The sequence below is a fragment of the Bos mutus genome, chromosome 3, assembly GCF_027580195.1.
Source record: "Bos mutus isolate GX-2022 chromosome 3, NWIPB_WYAK_1.1, whole genome shotgun sequence".
NCBI classification, from domain to species: Eukaryota; Metazoa; Chordata; class Mammalia; order Artiodactyla; family Bovidae; genus Bos; species Bos mutus.
The window spans coordinates 99,542,633-99,558,406 of NC_091619.1; the positions used below are offsets into that span (position 1 = coordinate 99,542,633).

General features: G+C 46.7%; 1 protein-coding gene across 5 annotated transcripts in view; it reads left to right on the forward strand.

Annotated features, from left to right (window-relative positions):
• Positions 1-15,774, forward strand: part of ERI3 (ERI1 exoribonuclease family member 3) — a 131,096-nt gene that overhangs the window by 18,142 nt on the left and 97,180 nt on the right. The window lies entirely within an intron of this gene.

The following is a 15,774-nucleotide window of genomic DNA, read 5'->3' on the forward strand; positions in this document are numbered from 1 at the left end:
AGAATGGTTGAACGCAGTGCACTTCTGATTCTTCTGGGAGTGTATCATATCCCTCATTTGTGTAGGAGGCAGGAACGAGTTTTGGGCCAGGATCTCTCTGGAGTCTTGGCGTGGGTTTCATTTCTCTCATCTGTGTCTGCCATTCAGAAGTCCCTGAGTCAGCTTGTAGGGACTATCCAACAGGATTGCCACCATACAAACGGACAGGCACAGACTCAGTTGTACTCAACAATACTGATTGTAAATGTGGTAAAACATCTGGTATTTTCCATTTGTCATAATTTTTGCTGTTTACTTTTGTACTTTGTTCAGATTGCTGAAACTGGAATGGTTGGTTTGCCAGTAACAGGCTTTCACCTTTCTGGTATTTGCACTCATTTTGTTTTATGTGTTTTGATTCAGATTGACATGATAGGTATAGGTTGAATATGAGACTATTTTTCATTTGAAAATATTTTTTCACGTAATTTAGGTGGATTACCATGTTTTAGAGACTCTGAATGTGAGGTGTACAATTCCTTTCTTGCCTCAGGAATGGTTTCTTGACATGAAAGTGGGTTTTTATCTGGTTGAGAATCGTGACTGCCTTGTCCTCAATCAGCGAGAGTTCACGTTGCTCATTTTGGTGTGGCTGTGCGTCAGATGACGACGGCTGTGACCCTGAAGCCCAGGGAGCAGCCTGAAAGCTTTGGTGGGAACTTTAATTGTGCCACTTTTAACCTGGGGGCAAGTCCTCTCACCACCTCAGTGTTCAGAAAAGCCCGAAGCAGATGTAAGTGAGGGAAATGAGGTGTAGGCCACAAAACGTGGGGAGGAGGAAGTAACCTGGGCCCTCCGGATGGCCAGGGAGGGGTAGCCCAGGGCTCCGATCTGGGAGCACACGTTCCGGCTGCCCCCTCCCCTCCCTCCCTGAGTTTGTCCATCAGGCTCGGTCAGGCCCCGAGGCGCAGTCTTTTCCTCGCTGCTCCGCGGCAGCCCCACTGACTGTTTTCCTTCCCATCTGTATTCAAGTGCCCATATCTTGGAGAAAAATGACCTTTGGGGTTGAGGTTTTCTAGTGTTTGCTCTTTGTCCACAGGGGCCTTTTTTTTTCTTTTTTTTAAGGAAACCTTGAAGAGATTCCATCTGCATTTTGAGTTAGAACTATGAGTAAAGGCATTTCTTTTTTATAGAAAGTTGTCCAGATGCTGGGGTATTTGGGGAGGGCAGGGTTGATGGTGATGGGGGAGGGTTGATGGTGACAGGAGAAGGGATAATATAGAAGAGGGGCATTTGGTGGATTTTTGGTGTGATTTGAAGCTGACTCCTCATTATTAGTCTTGTGAAAGAGACATTTTGGAAAACTTCACAGGAAATTGATTGCGATCCCTACAAATCACACTGTATTGGTCTCCTCCTCCATTTGAGGCTGAGCAGCAGGAGGCTGCCTCTAGCCCTCCCACCACCCCCCCCCCACCCACCTGATACACACACATTGCTGTTGCTCTGTATTCCGCTTCTTCCCTTCTCTGCTCCTGGTTCCTGCACTTTGCAAGTGGATGGAAAGGTCATTCCCTAGAGAAAGAACTCACCCCTTCCTTGCCTTTCACTCGTCCTGGTCCAGGTTCCTCCAAGTGGGAGGGGTCGGGTCAGGCTCTTTAGCAGGAGGGCCCAGTTGCTGGGTTGCGGTCCACCTGCCCATGGCCCCAGTCAGCCAGCCTCCTTTTTCTGTAAAGACAGGCGAAGGCGCTGATGCTGTTCTATTCTTCTAAACTGGGAAATGAAATGCAAAACCGACGTTAATGTAACATTATGGTTGAGATTAAATGCACCAAAATCAGGAAATTCAAAGTTATGCTTCCCACAGCAACTATAACTCAGCCTCATCTGGCGTGTGTAGTATTTTGTGTTAGTGCGGATGGTGTTATATGTTAAGACATTAAAGTTAACACCATAAGCAGAGCACAAAATGCTTGAGGGGGCTGAGTTATGATGACTGTGTGAGCCGTAAGTGTTCTTGCATAGGCTCTCAACTCCTGGAATAATTTTTCCCCTGCCCATCAGACCAATTATTGCCTTTCTTCTTAGTTATATGTCTGCTTTAGCACATCTCTTCTTCCAGGGTCACTATAAATGAATTCCTCTATTGGTGGCCAGTGATGGGTGGGAATGGCAGCCCACTAGGCCCTTTTGTCATTTTTGTTGCTGCTTCCATAAATGTGGTGCCTCCCCTGCCCCCTCCCCAGGCCCCCCCTCCACAGGCTGCAGTTTCCTGGTGGTCCCTCATCAGGATGGGCCTCCCAAGGCTCTCACTGTGGCTCCTCACTAGTGCTCCCTGAATGGGAACAAGCATTTGCTGTGTCCGGGTCCGGGCCCTGTTGAAACTTCAAGTGAAAGCCGAACGGCCCTTCTTTATTCGGAGCAGACATAGCAATGTAAAAGTAAAATATACATCTCGGGAGCCGAGCACTGGTGCACGGTGGCGCTCTCTTGTGTGTTTGGCGTAGCAGAGGTACATCGAAGTGGGTTTATTTGCACTATTCAGTCTGCTTCTCTACCTTCCCCAGGGTTTATACCTTTAACCTGCCATAGTGTGTAGTTAGGCTCTGGAGTTGCCTGGGGGTGGGACCAGGAACTTTCCTTGGGAAGAAGCGCTGGGTCACTGGTAACAAAATCAACCACGTAACTTAGTGCAAATCAGGAGACGTTTCCCCCAGCCTGTTATTATCTGGTGGCCTCTCCAGGGCTGAGACAGCTCTTGGAATGCAGATTTTGTTAGACACTGGGCTAAGGTTGGTGGTGGGGAAGAGCTCTAAAGAATGGGGCCATTGATCAATGGTGAATGGAATCAGGGATTGTAAACTACCAGTGACACTGAGCTGCCTTTTAAGGTTTTTGTTGGACATGACAAAACTAACCAAGTCCGTAAAAGAATAGGGAGGACCTCATGGTAACCACCTTAGAGGCAATGAAAAAGCCTCTTTTTACTCTGGATAAAAACTTCAACCTCTATGTTAGATGCCAGGATATAAAAACGAGAAATGGTCCCTACCCTCCAAGGGGCTCATAGTCAAGGAACATGATAACCACCATCGCCTGGGTGAGTACTTGGCACAGTGGGCGCACAGAGCAGGGGAACGGTCAGCCCTGCTTCTGGAGGGGTCTCATAGCTCCCCATTAAGGAAAGTCAGGAGGTCAGAAGTGCCAGGTGGACCCGAGGGCTCTCAGAACTGCTGTAGCAGGAACAAAAGAAGGTGCTCACAGAATGTACCAGGACCAACTGACCAAAGTCTGACAAAACTGAGCTGGATTGCAAGCTTGCTTGTGTGGTAGTTGAAAATGAGGGAGAGGGAGAATGAAGACTTTGAACTGGCAATTTTTTTTTTTTTTTCTGTGCCACGTGGCTTGCGGGATCTTTCAGGCCCCAACCAGGGATTGAACCCAGGCCCTGAAAGCATTGAGTCCTAACCACTGGACCACCAAGGAAGTCTCAGAACCCAGCCAGTGATTTCAGCATTTGGCTAGTATGATTGTCTGTATCATTAATATGGTATTTTTCACATTCAAGAACATCAGTGAGACTATGAAAGCTAAAAAGGTTTAAGAGAATTTTATGCAATAAAAGTGTGAGAGGCAGAAGGGTGAGGGTCAAATAGAAATATGTGAGCTAAGGCCCTGAGGCGTTGTCAGGGAGCTGCCCTAGAAGGTGGCACTGGTCTGGGCTGTGAGGTCTCTAGGGAGAGGCAAGGGCTAGGGGACGACATCACCCCCGACCCCCTGCTCCTAGTACTGGCAGTTTGGATCTGAATCTGCTAGGCATCCCATGGGAAGACCTCCTTCCATAAACTGGGGAGGTTTATACCCTTCAAACAGATAAATGGCTAGCTGACTTAACACTGAGAACAGAAGGAAGGAGGGAAGGATTAATGAAGAGGCAGGAGGAGAGAAATGACTCGCTATAGACTGGAGAGGGTGGAAGGTGGGGACAAAATGAGCTGTCCGTCTGAGCAGCAGCAACAGGTAACAGCCACAGAAAGAAAGCCGGTGCTTTGGGAAGGGGGAGGGGCGTGAAATCCTGAGGAGCATTTAGGGTTGGTCTCGGGCTTCCCTTCACCTCTCCCTGCCCCTGTCCTGTCTTGTTTCTCCTCTCGCCTCTGTTGGTTACATTTCGTATTTTGTAGACGGGAATCAGTTGTCTGACATGAGGAAAACTGATACTAGGAGATGCTTCCTTCATCTCTGTGTCTTGTTGGGAAAAAGGATCCTGCATCATTTTGATTAAGATGCTTTGGAATGATTATTTTTTATCCCCTTATCCTAGGTGTTCACAATACTTAAAAAGGCCCCACAGTCATACATTTATGTGATGAGTTTTGAGCTCTAGCTGTGAAAATTGAGTCATTGCCTAAAAGCCTGGAACAAGAGTGTTCCCAGATTGACATTAGCCAACCGCACCCCCGACCCCCGCCCCCCAGGCTGGCAGGTCTGCAGCAGAAGGGTGAGCAGGCTAGGACAGGCACAGATGGTTTGTGTGTGTGGAGTGCTGCCATGGGCAAAGCCTGGTTAGGTACTGGGAGAATCAGGAGGGAGGAGGACTCTGGAGGGGAAGTCAAGCGTTATGGAAGCTCTTCATTTGAAGTAAAACTGCCTTGGAATGGGCTTGTTTAGACCCTGACCCTCCTGTCTAGTCAAGGCTATGGTTTTTCCAGCAGTCATGTATGGATGTGAGAGTTGGACTATAAAGAAAGCTGAGCACCGAAGAATTGATGCTTTTGAACTGTGGTGTTGGAGAAGACTCTTGAGAGTCCCTTGGACTGCAAGGAGATCCAACCAGTCCATCCTAAAGGAGATCAGTCTTAGGTGTTCATTGGAAGGACTGATGTTGAAGCTGAAACTCCAATACTTTGGCCACCTGATTCGAAGAACTGACTCATTGGAAAAGACTCTGATGCTGGGAAAGATTGAGGGGAGGAGGAGAAGGGGACGACAGAGGATGAGATGGTTCGATGGCATCACTGACTTGATGGACATGGGTTTGGGTGGCCTCCAGGAGTTGGTGATGGACAGGGAGGCCTGATGTGCTGCAGTTCATGGGGTTGCAAAGAGTCGGACACGACTGAGCAACTGAACTGAACTGTCTGTAGTGGCCAGTAGGAGATCTTGGTCCATGGTAGTAAATGTCTGTTGTGTGAGTTCCACTGTTCCAGTGCCCTGGTCAGTGTCTAGTCCAGGGGAGGCCCTTCCAGCCAAGGACTTGTCTGAAGGCTAACTACTAGCAGAGGCTCTCACTGGGAGGTGCTGGTGTTGCTGAAAGGAAAGGAAGTGCAGAGTCCACAGTAAGGTTGATAAAGTAAAATCGGCGAGCCAGGAAAGGAAGTGTGAATGTTGAGTGGAAGAGAAGAAACAGAAGTAGATGTCGTTAGCCAGTGTTCAAGGGAATGGAAGGGAAGGTGTTCCAAGGGGTTAAATATGGGCAGAGGGAAACTGGTTAGAAGCTGTTACTTGAAAGTGGGTTAGTGGGTTGGACTAAGGTGGTGATGGTGGGAATGGAGAAGAGTTATGTGTTGTAGCCCTTAGATCTGCTGGGAAAGAAACAAGCTTGAGAACCATGCTCTTTAGTAGCTCATAGCTTTTTGGGGGTACTGGTGGGCTCTGGTTGTCAGTGGTGCTAAGAGGTTTGGTGAGGAGTGGAGAGTGGAAACCTGCGGTGGTTATAAATGGAGTGCTCTGCACTGAAGGCCTGTGTCAGGGACGCCTGACGTAGTGAGCTTAGTGGTGATGCAGGCAGTTACTTTACTCCTCTGGTATCTGATGAACTGTTTGACCGTGTCCTTTGGGAAGTAGATGGTGATGGTGGATAGGACGATAATTGGCTGAAAAGCTTGGAATCTTGCTCTACCAATGTGATAAACTGAGGGCCATGGCTTGAAATTGCAGTGTCTGAAATGGAGTTCAGGGAATCTGTATTGATCACAGTCTGTGCTCCCCGCCTCTCCCCAGCACTAGCAAGTATGAACGAGAAACCAACTGATCACCCGAAAGGAATTGGTAGTTGGGGATGGAGGAGGCGGGGACTGATGACTGGGAGGAAGCATGCAATTTTGATAAGGTCTGCTTTCACTAGAGAGGTAAGGTGACCAGAGAAACAATGCCAGGGGCAGGCCTTGGTTCATGGTATGGTGTGGTGTCTCCAGCTTGGGGCCTCAGGCTATTGTAGGAATTGCTGTGATCCTGCTTTACCTCTGTGGCCAGTGTTAGGCTTAATCAGGACCAGGGGTATAAAGAAAGCTCCTGGCTGATGTCTATAATGAGAGGTCTTCCTTGGAGAGGTATCCAGTCCCACTTTCTGATTCATTTGTGTAGAAGGCAAATGTTTTTCTGGAGAGAGTAGTATGATGAGTGCTCTGTGGGGAGCTGATGCCTGGGTCTTGATCACATTCTTGAAGGGAGCAGGCATTGCCTTGGCAGGAGGACCTCTTGCAAGCTTCCTAACAGAAATGTGTCAACTTGCTCTACACAGTTCTGGGATGTGACATGTCAGCTTTTCCACCGTGGATCTCTGCAGCCAGGAGAATGAAATGTCTGATGGCAGAAGCCAGGAGTGCTTGGCGGAGTGCTTGGCAGATATAAAGGGTCACCTGAGGGGGTTGAAAGTGGGCCGAGCAAGGGTTTATTCTAAGAGCCAAGAACCGTGGGCTCTGATGTTCTTTTGTCAATATCTCTGTGATAAGGACTTAGTCACACAGATATTCTAGACTATACCTTGGCTAAAATGTGGTCTGAGAACCAGTGGCATCCCCAGCCCCTGGGATCTTGTTAGAAAGACGGAGTATCAGGCCCTTGTTGTTCAGTCACTTGTTGTTCAAGTCATGTCTGACTCTCTTGTGACCCCCATGGACTGTAACCCACCAGGCTCCTCTGTCCATGGGGTTTTCCAGGCAAGAATACTGGAGGGGGTTGCCATTTTATTCTCCAGGGAATCTTCCTGGACCAGGGATCGAACCCGTGCCACCTGCACTGGTAGGTGGATTCTTTACCACCGAGCCACCTGGGAAGCCCGTTATCAGGCCCAGCATTAGATAGAATGTAGTTTGACAAGATGTCAGGTAATTCGAAGTCTGAGAAACACTGCTCTACTCCTCTAGTGGTTCTCAAACTTCAACAAGTCTCAGAATTACCTGGAAGCTTTTTAAAACGTAGATTGCTGGGCCCACCCTCAGGGTTTCTGATTCAGAAAGTCTAGATTGGAGGCCAGAAACTTGCATTTCTCATAAATTCCCAGGAGATGGGAATTTATGCTGCCTGTAAGGGACTGTGCTTTTAAGTCACTGAACACCTTAGCTTTCTCATCTATAAAATAGGGCAGTGATGCCTGCCTTATGGAGATGTGGATTCCTATGAGCCAGTGTGCGAGAGAAGTGTTCAGGCAGTGTGGACAAGATGTCAGTCTGTGTCGCTCGCTTACTGGTCAGTGATTTTGAAAATCTGCCGTCATGGCAGCACAACTGTTTCCCTGGCCTTGCATCTGGCTGTCAGGCACACACAGAGAGCAGGGGATCTATGAAGCTCCCCTGGGGGATGCTGTCTTCTGTGAAGAGACTAGCGGGCCCTGGGACTGTGAGTGGGGATTACTGTGCAAGGCTTCCTGAAGCCCAACTGGCCTCTCTGGGCTTCTCTCCTAGTTGCCTGGCCAGAGCCCACTTTCTGCCTGAGTGGGCCTGGTCTGTCTTGATCACCTGTTACTCAGCCCCACCTCTTCACTCCTGGCTAGTGGGTCTTCAGTGCAATATTTTCATTGATTGGAAAAAAAGGACTTTGTCAAACCAAGCCTCTGATTCATCTTTTGTGTTACATAACTTTCCCCACCCTATGGGGGGATTAACTGAACAGGCTTTGGCTGCAGCGTGTGCCCTGGTGCCAGAATGTGGACGCTCAACCTCCCCTCAAAGTGAGGCGAACTGAGGCAGAGGCTGTTCTGTGAGGAGCAGTATAGCAGAGTGCTGAGGAGCACGGACTCCAGAAACGGACCCTCTGGATCTGAGCCTGGTGTCCGCCACCATTGTGAGGTGCAGTGTGACCTGCCTTGAGTGAGTTACTTGTACTTGGTATGCCTCAGTTGGCATTACTGGCAAAATGGGATTAATGATAGTACCAATCTTATAGGACTATTGGGAGGATAAAATATAAGAGCTTAGAACTGTGCCTGGCATGTAATAGCTATATGTGTCAGCTCTTGTTAGGAGAATTACTGCTAATGTTATTTTGACTCATGGCCTCATAGTAAGCTATTGGGGTACAGCAGGTGGCTGGGAGGCCGGCCCTCCTTCTCTGGGGAGCATAAAGCGAGCCTGCAGGTCCTCTATCAACATGTAGACGGAGCCACAGCACTATCCAAAGAGGTTTTTTCCCTCCATTAGAATGGTAAGTTGAATTTGGCGCCCTTCCACTTCCATGCCCTCCTGGACTGCTGCCCCTGGGGGACCTCTCCTGCACACAACCTGAGATTTTTTTAAATTAATTCCCTGACAAATGTAGGTATACAGGTAGCTGCAAAGAAATAATTTGGTGGTTTGCTGCCCGGAAGGGTCAGCTTCACAGAGGCCACTTACATCAGAAGTTATTTACAATTGAGTATCTGAAGATGTTTGAACTGAGGCTGATTCAGAGTCATGTGTGTGTAGACACCAGCTTGTACACCCCTGGGTGAGGATGTAGTTTCTAAGATCTTTGGTCTCCTTCATTTATTGGTATTATATACTTTTAAAAATTCAGATTTCAGTAAAATCTGAATTATAATTCAGTTTGCACCCCCTCCCCCCTGTAAAGAACAGCAGTCTCTATTTTCAGCCTCTTTTCTATATTTTAATTGCTTTGGGGTCTATGGGAATGGGTGAAGACGGACGTGTAGGTGAAAAATCAGCCTTGTACAGCTTCAATTTTTTACCCTTCCTTGTCCTGAAACTTCGAGCATCAGCTCTCATCTGTCAAAGTGTAAATCAGCAATTAAAACCCAAACAGCCAAATGCCAAAGATGACCTGAAGCACAAAGCAACTGACAAACAAGTCCGGACAAATCGACGGGTAATTTATAAGCTTTGCCCTAAAATCTAATTATTTGGCAATTCGAATTTGCAGCCAGCCAGGGCTCGGCAATAAATTTAACCCGCCATAAATTATTTAGGAGCAGGCTGTGGTGTAAATCAAAACCACGAGTGTTTGTTTAAGAAATAAGCTCCTTGTGCATAAAATGTCTTTTTTTTCCCCCCAAAGGAGAAACTGTTAAGTCAACTACCATCCCTTCGTTACCCAGCACAGCCTGCAGTTCTCCCTTCTCCCTCTCAACTTCCCCTCTTCCCTGTGGTCAAGAGGCTCCTTGATCCCTTGGAGAAAGGTCTTGCCTTTGCATGAAACTTTTATCCAAAAATCTCTGTCTGGATAAAATTCATGTTTTCACTAGGTACGACTTTTTCTGCCTTGTCTTGTGATGATGTTGCTTTTGGATTTTGTCAAACCTTTCTCTGCAGGACTGCACACGTTTTGGACTTTGAATCAGTGGGTGGAGAGAAGGCATAGATTAGTTGTAAACTGAGGGAATGCCAGTTCCTAGATTGAGAAGGGGGAGCCATGAAAAATGACCTGCTCGTTTCAGAGAGGACCATAGAAAGATTGGCTCAGGGCAAAGAAGAATCTGTGCTTTGGAGAAAAGGTCTGTAAGAATGCCACACTATTAAACCCTCTGTCCCACTGTCAAAAAATGCCTAACCCAAAGTCCTTCTGCTTAAAATCCTTTTGTTGTTGTATCTTTGAATATAATCTTATCACTGCAGACACTTTAGCTTAAGGGAGTTTGAATACCCTGAAAGCAACCTACACATTTATTTCTTATAAGCTACTGATTTTGGGTATGAAATTTCATGTGAAGTTTCATTTGAAATGCTGTTGCAGTTTTGTCTTCAGTTTATTAAGAGAATCACTGGGGTTCCTACTCAAGCAATTAGAAAGTAGCTGCATTTGAAATCTTTGCTCCAACTGAAACTTCTACTCAAAAAGATAAAAGAATATTTGCTTGGTGCTTCCTTTTTATCTCTCTGTCTTCCTTCCCCTTTTAAAAAATACTTACAGCTGGCATTTTATTGAGTGAGACAGCAGATACAATAGGTTTGGAACCATGGGTACTTTGAGAAATCCAAGTTCTAAGGCTTTTGTGCTTAGTTGTCAAGATGTGGCTGGTTCCCATCCATCATCAGCAGACCAGCTTTTGGGGTTGTGGTGCTCTGCCCTTGGACAACCTAGTAGCGCAGGTAGCGGTGGATGGTGTAGGGTGACCAGCTGTCCTAATTTTAGCAGATTACTGCTCCAGGAATCTGTGGTCCCAGGCACACAGAAACTGGGACGTTGGTGGTTTGTAGCAGTTGAGGGAGGCTGGGAGATGAGAGGCAGGGGATCTGGTAGAAAGTTCTTTGCAGCCTGGCTCTGCCACCTCCCATCTTGTCACCTTAGGTAGGTCACTTCACCTCTCTGGTCCTATGGAGAACTCTGTGAAAACAGAATTTTCCTGTTAGAGGCACGCTCTTGGCTTCTCTCTTGCCATTTATCAGCCCCTTTATGTGTTTATTTACCAAAAGCTGAGAGTGGGGTCTGTGTGCTGGAGCAGACCTGGGTGCTAGAGATGCAGACTGAAGGCTCGTAGTTCTCACCCTCCCTGAGCACGGAGCCCAGCACTGTGTGTGTCCCTGCAGCTGTACTGGAGGCTTTTCAGTTGGAATCCTGCAGGACTTTCTGCCTGGATGGTTCACGTTCACTGCTCTTATAACTCAAGAACAGTCTTTCTTCTTAGGAGATAGAGCACTGAGCTCCTTAAAGACAGTCTTTCAGACTAAAAGAATCAGATCTTTCTTGACCCTTCAGATTTTGAGAGCTATTAGTCCTACTGTCTTTCAGAGAAGGCAATGGCACCCCACTCCAGTACTCTTGCCTGGAAAATCCCATGGACAGAAGGGCCTGGTAGGCTGCAGTCCATGGGGTCACTAGGAGTCAGACACGACTGAGCGACTTCACTTTATTTTTTCACTTTCATGCATTGGAAAAGGAAATGGCAATCCACTCCAGTGTTATTGCCTGGAGAATCCCAGGGACGGGGGAGCCTGGTTTGCTGCCGCCTATGGGGTCACACAGAGTCGGACACGACTGAAGTGACTTAGCAGCAGCAGCAGCAGCAGTCCTACTGTCTTTAAGTCTCATTTTCCCCATTTGGAGTCCCAGCTCTGTCCCTAACTAGCAGTGCAACCTTGAGCAAGTGACAACTGCTTTTGGGGTCTTAGTTGTCCTGTAAAATAGGCCTAATAAGGATTCCCATTTCATGAGTTGTTAGGTAGATTCAATGTCGTCATTCCTGTTGCCCATTTAGCAGAGTGTCTGCCACCTCTGTTGTTGTTCAGTCACTCAGTCGTGTCCGACTCTTTGCAACCCCGTGGACTGCAGCTTCCCTGTCCTTCACCATCTCCTAGAGCTTGTTCAAACTCATGTCAATTGAGTCACTGATGTCATCCAACCATCTCATCCTCTGTTGTCCCCTTGTCCTCCTGCCTTCAATCTTTCCAAGCATCAGGGTCTTTTCTAATGAGTTTGTTCTTCCCATCAGATGGCCAAAGTATTGGAGCTTCAGCTTCAGCATCAGTCCTTCCAGTGAATATTCAGGACTGATTTCCTTTAGGATTGACTGGTTGGATCTCCTTGCAGTCCTAGGGACTCTCAAGCGTCTTCTCCAACACCACAGTTCAAAAGCATCAGTTCTTCAGCACTCAGCTTTCTTTATGGTTCTACTGTCATATCCATACATGACTACTGGAAAAACCATAGCTTTGACTAGAAGGACCTTTGTCGCCAATGTAATGTCTCTGCTTTTTAATGTGCTGTCTAGGTTTGTCATAGCTTTTCTTCCAAGAAGCAAGCATCTTTTAATTTCATGGCTGCAGTCACCATCTGCAGTGATTTTGAAGCCCAAGAAAATACAGTCTGTCACTGTTTCCATTGTTTCCCCATTGATTTGCCATGAAGTGATGGGACTGGATGCATGATTTTCGTTTTTTGAATGTGGACTTTTAACTCAGCTTTTTCACTCTCCTCTTTCACCTTCATCAAGAGGCTCTTTAGTTCTTTTTCACTTTCTGCCATAAGGGTGGTGTCATCTGCATATCTGAGGTTATTGATATTTCTCCCGGCAGTCTTGATTCCAGCTTGTGCTCATCCAGCCCAGCATTTTGCATGATGTATTCTGCATGGAAGTTAAATAAGCCAGGTGACAATATACAGCCTTGGCTTACTCCTTCCCAATTTGGAACCAGTCTCTTGTTCCATGGCCAGTTCTAACTGTCTGCCATATAGTAAGCAATAAATGGAAAGAATGAAATGATTCCATGTTGTGTTTGTCTCTGAAGGTGTTGGGGCCAGCTCCTCACTACCCCTTGCCCAGGCTCCCAGCACTTTGGAGAGAGGAGACACATCGCATTGTATTTGCCTTTGTGTCTATACCCAGCCCGTGCCTGGTAAATAGCAGGTGCTTAATAGTATTGGTTTATGACCTGATGATGATGACAATACGACTCACCTTCCAGGATTAAAAAGGGTAAGATGAGAAAATGTATTTGAAAACGTATAATAAAAAGCATAACCCTGGGTATGTTGCTCCATTAAAATACTTCTTGTAGTGCATTGTTCATCATTTGCTTTTTTGCTCTCTGGTTCATGTACTTCTCCAAAGCAGACCACATCTTATCTCTAAATCACACTACCACACCTGACCAGGGTCCTGTACAGAGTAGATGCTCATGTAGTTTGATTGGATGCAGACATCATACAGAAGTAAGGGATTGTGAAATTACTATTAGGGCTGGAAAAGAGGGCTGTTAAATACAAACCAGTTCTTCTTTCCTTCATGGTGCTGCCTTTACACAAGCAGACACTCAACTGTTCCTTTTTAAAAAACTTTGTCCAAGGGGAATGAGGAAATTGAGGGAGGGCAAAGGAGGAAAGGCAGAATAACAGGTTCATGATCCGAACAGCTACCCCTAGAAGTTGGCACTTAGGGACATCTTCATAAGCTTTGGGTGGGATGAATGTGATCAGCCTATAGTTTTGGGGTTCCGTCCCTGATCATTATCAGCTGAAGACTTGTGAAGTGGTTGGCCTACCGCAGGTGTACAGGCTGCAGAGTTTTGTCAGCTGGTACAGACTGGGGCTCCTCTTCCATGAATGGGCTGTTGAGAACAGTGCTTTGAGGTTCTGGGCTTGTCTGGGCAATATGGAAAGGTTAGAAGTAGCTAAGTGAGGTCCTTTTTGTTCTCACTCCCCAAAGGGGCTTCTATCAGAAGTTCCTCTTTTGCATCTTCCATGACTCAAAAGAATATGCCAGTGTGTAAGGTCCTTGTTACAGTAGCTGAGGGTGGTGCTGAGGTAAGACTCCTGCAAAGTCATGTTCTGAGATTGGCCTTGTTCTTGGTCTTGGAGAGAAGGCTTGGCTGATGGCCAAACAACGTTGGAGAGGTGTTTAGGATAGGTCCAATCTGCTGCATGCTGGCCCGCAGACATTTCAGAGGGGTTACCTCTCTTCATACAGAGCCAAGGCTGACTTGTTCCCCCTCTCTGGGAGGGTGATTTTGAGTGTGAGCACTTAGGTTGGCTCCATTTCCCCAGGGGTGAGGAAGCCAGTGGCAGGAAGGATTGAGCTGTAGTAGGGAAACCCAAAGGCCAAGTGTTAAGAGTATCTACTGGGAATGCTGACTCGGTCCTGGTCAGAGCGGGAGCTGAAGCGCTTACTATTTTACAATAAATACTAATAAAATTCTAGATCTATAATAACATTTCAGATCTCTAAAACAAACCATCTGCTTGTAAAAAAGTGGAAAGAGATCAACTTTAAGCCATAAATTCTTGGTAATAGAGGGGTTTTTTTCTATTTATGTTTGATAGATATTTTTGTTTCCAGAGGAATGTCAACTCCTAATTTCATAATGTATCATGGGCTTAAGAAAATTGAATTTAATAAAAGCCAGAGATGAATGGCATCCTTAAAGGTCCCAACACTTGTCTTTATTAGCAGGACAAACTGCAGGTCTCCAAACACTGCTTCTCTCCAAATGAAAGTTTAAATGAAAAGTACAGTTGTGTCACAGGTTAAATTTCATTGTGGGCCCAGCTAACATTGTTAGTGAGGAGCTGGCTGTATTTGTTTCCTTAGACACCAGGGCTGCCAAACCCACCAGGCTGTGGAGGTCTTTCCATTGGGGAAGCGTTTCTTCTACTTAGTGGCAGAGGAAGGATATATCAGAAACGAGCCTAACTCAGATGAGCCCCACCTCAGAGTTAGAGCTTGGATTACTAGGTATCTGATTTTTCAAGGGGATTGGTGTGTACTTTGTGTGTGTGTGTTTTGTTTTTCAGAGCCAAGCTCTCCTCTCTGGCCTACCTTGTGGTACTCTGGGAGGAGAGGCACCACTCAGTTTAAGCAGCAGCCTGGGCCTCCTCTCTGCCCCGTCTCTGCCTCAGTCTTAGTTTTTCCACCCTTCCTGTCTCTAGGGGCTCCTGACAGCTTCCCCATCCTTGGGGCAGCCCAGGGAGCTCAGGCAGCCAGAAGCTTTGAATTTCTCTGTCATGAAATCTGGCTGCCTTGGTTTGGTCTTCAGTCCTGCTGTGATCTGTTGGATAAAGATGCTTGAAAAACGAATCCCATAGAGCAGGTGTGTTTGGTGGGGAGACACCAGGCTGCCCTGGAATATCAGGGAGACAGGCCATTTCTCCTTCCGTTTCCCCACTCATCCATTTCCTGAATGCAGTCAGGTGTCAGCGGCTTCTGTGTTGTGTCTCTGGGCTGTCCCTGGAGAGAACCAATTTGCCTTGATTTTAGTGATGCTGGAAAGGTCCTCAGCAGAATGGGTGACCTGGGGAAAGGATGCCACTGGAGCTGACTGCGGGGGCCACTGAGTGGGCAAAACCCCGCTCCTGTCTCTGCAGTGGAGGCCTCTTTCACATGCTAATTTTACTTGGAGGATTTTGCTTTTATTTATTTTTTTTATTATTTCCTATTTGTCTCTTCCAGATGTTTTCAGGGCAGTTTTTTTGTGTGTGTGTGTTGTAAACTAATTCCATTCATGTTTTAAAAATTTATGAAAGCACTAATAAAAATGTCAAAGTGGTAAAAATGTTAGCTTTTCCTCTGCTTTGATTAAATTTTGCAAACTGTTTTTGAATATTAAAAAGCAATAATTTTTTTTATTCTCTCTCCTGGCTTCCCCTCGTCTCTCCGGCGCGTGCGTGCTCTCTCCGGCCCTCTCCCCCTACTCTGGCGTGTTCCTCCCTTCCCAGGAGCGATGTATGAAGCGGGCTGCACAGTCGGCATGCTGCAAGCCTGTTTGCACACCAGGACCTTGGTGCTGTGCATCTCTATTAAATAACGGAGACAAATTAATCTTAGAGACACCAAACAAATTGTCACTCCTCCTCGTTCTCTTCCATTACGTTCCCGCGGACTGGGAAGGGCTGGCTAAGCGATTGGGCTGGGCGGGGGGATGCTGATGGGTGGATGTGCTGCCTGAGAGAAAGGTGGGAGGCACTAGCTCTTAATACTCTTACTCAGGTTTCTCCTTCTCTTCAGTATCGTCTTTGGTTCCTTTGACTTTATTTATTGCCTCTCTCTCTCTCTCTCTCTTTTTTTTCTTTCTGTAAAAGCTAACGAAACTCATTGGCTCTGTTTAAACTTCATGCACAGAGGTCTGTGCATTAGTCTGATGGCTGGTTATC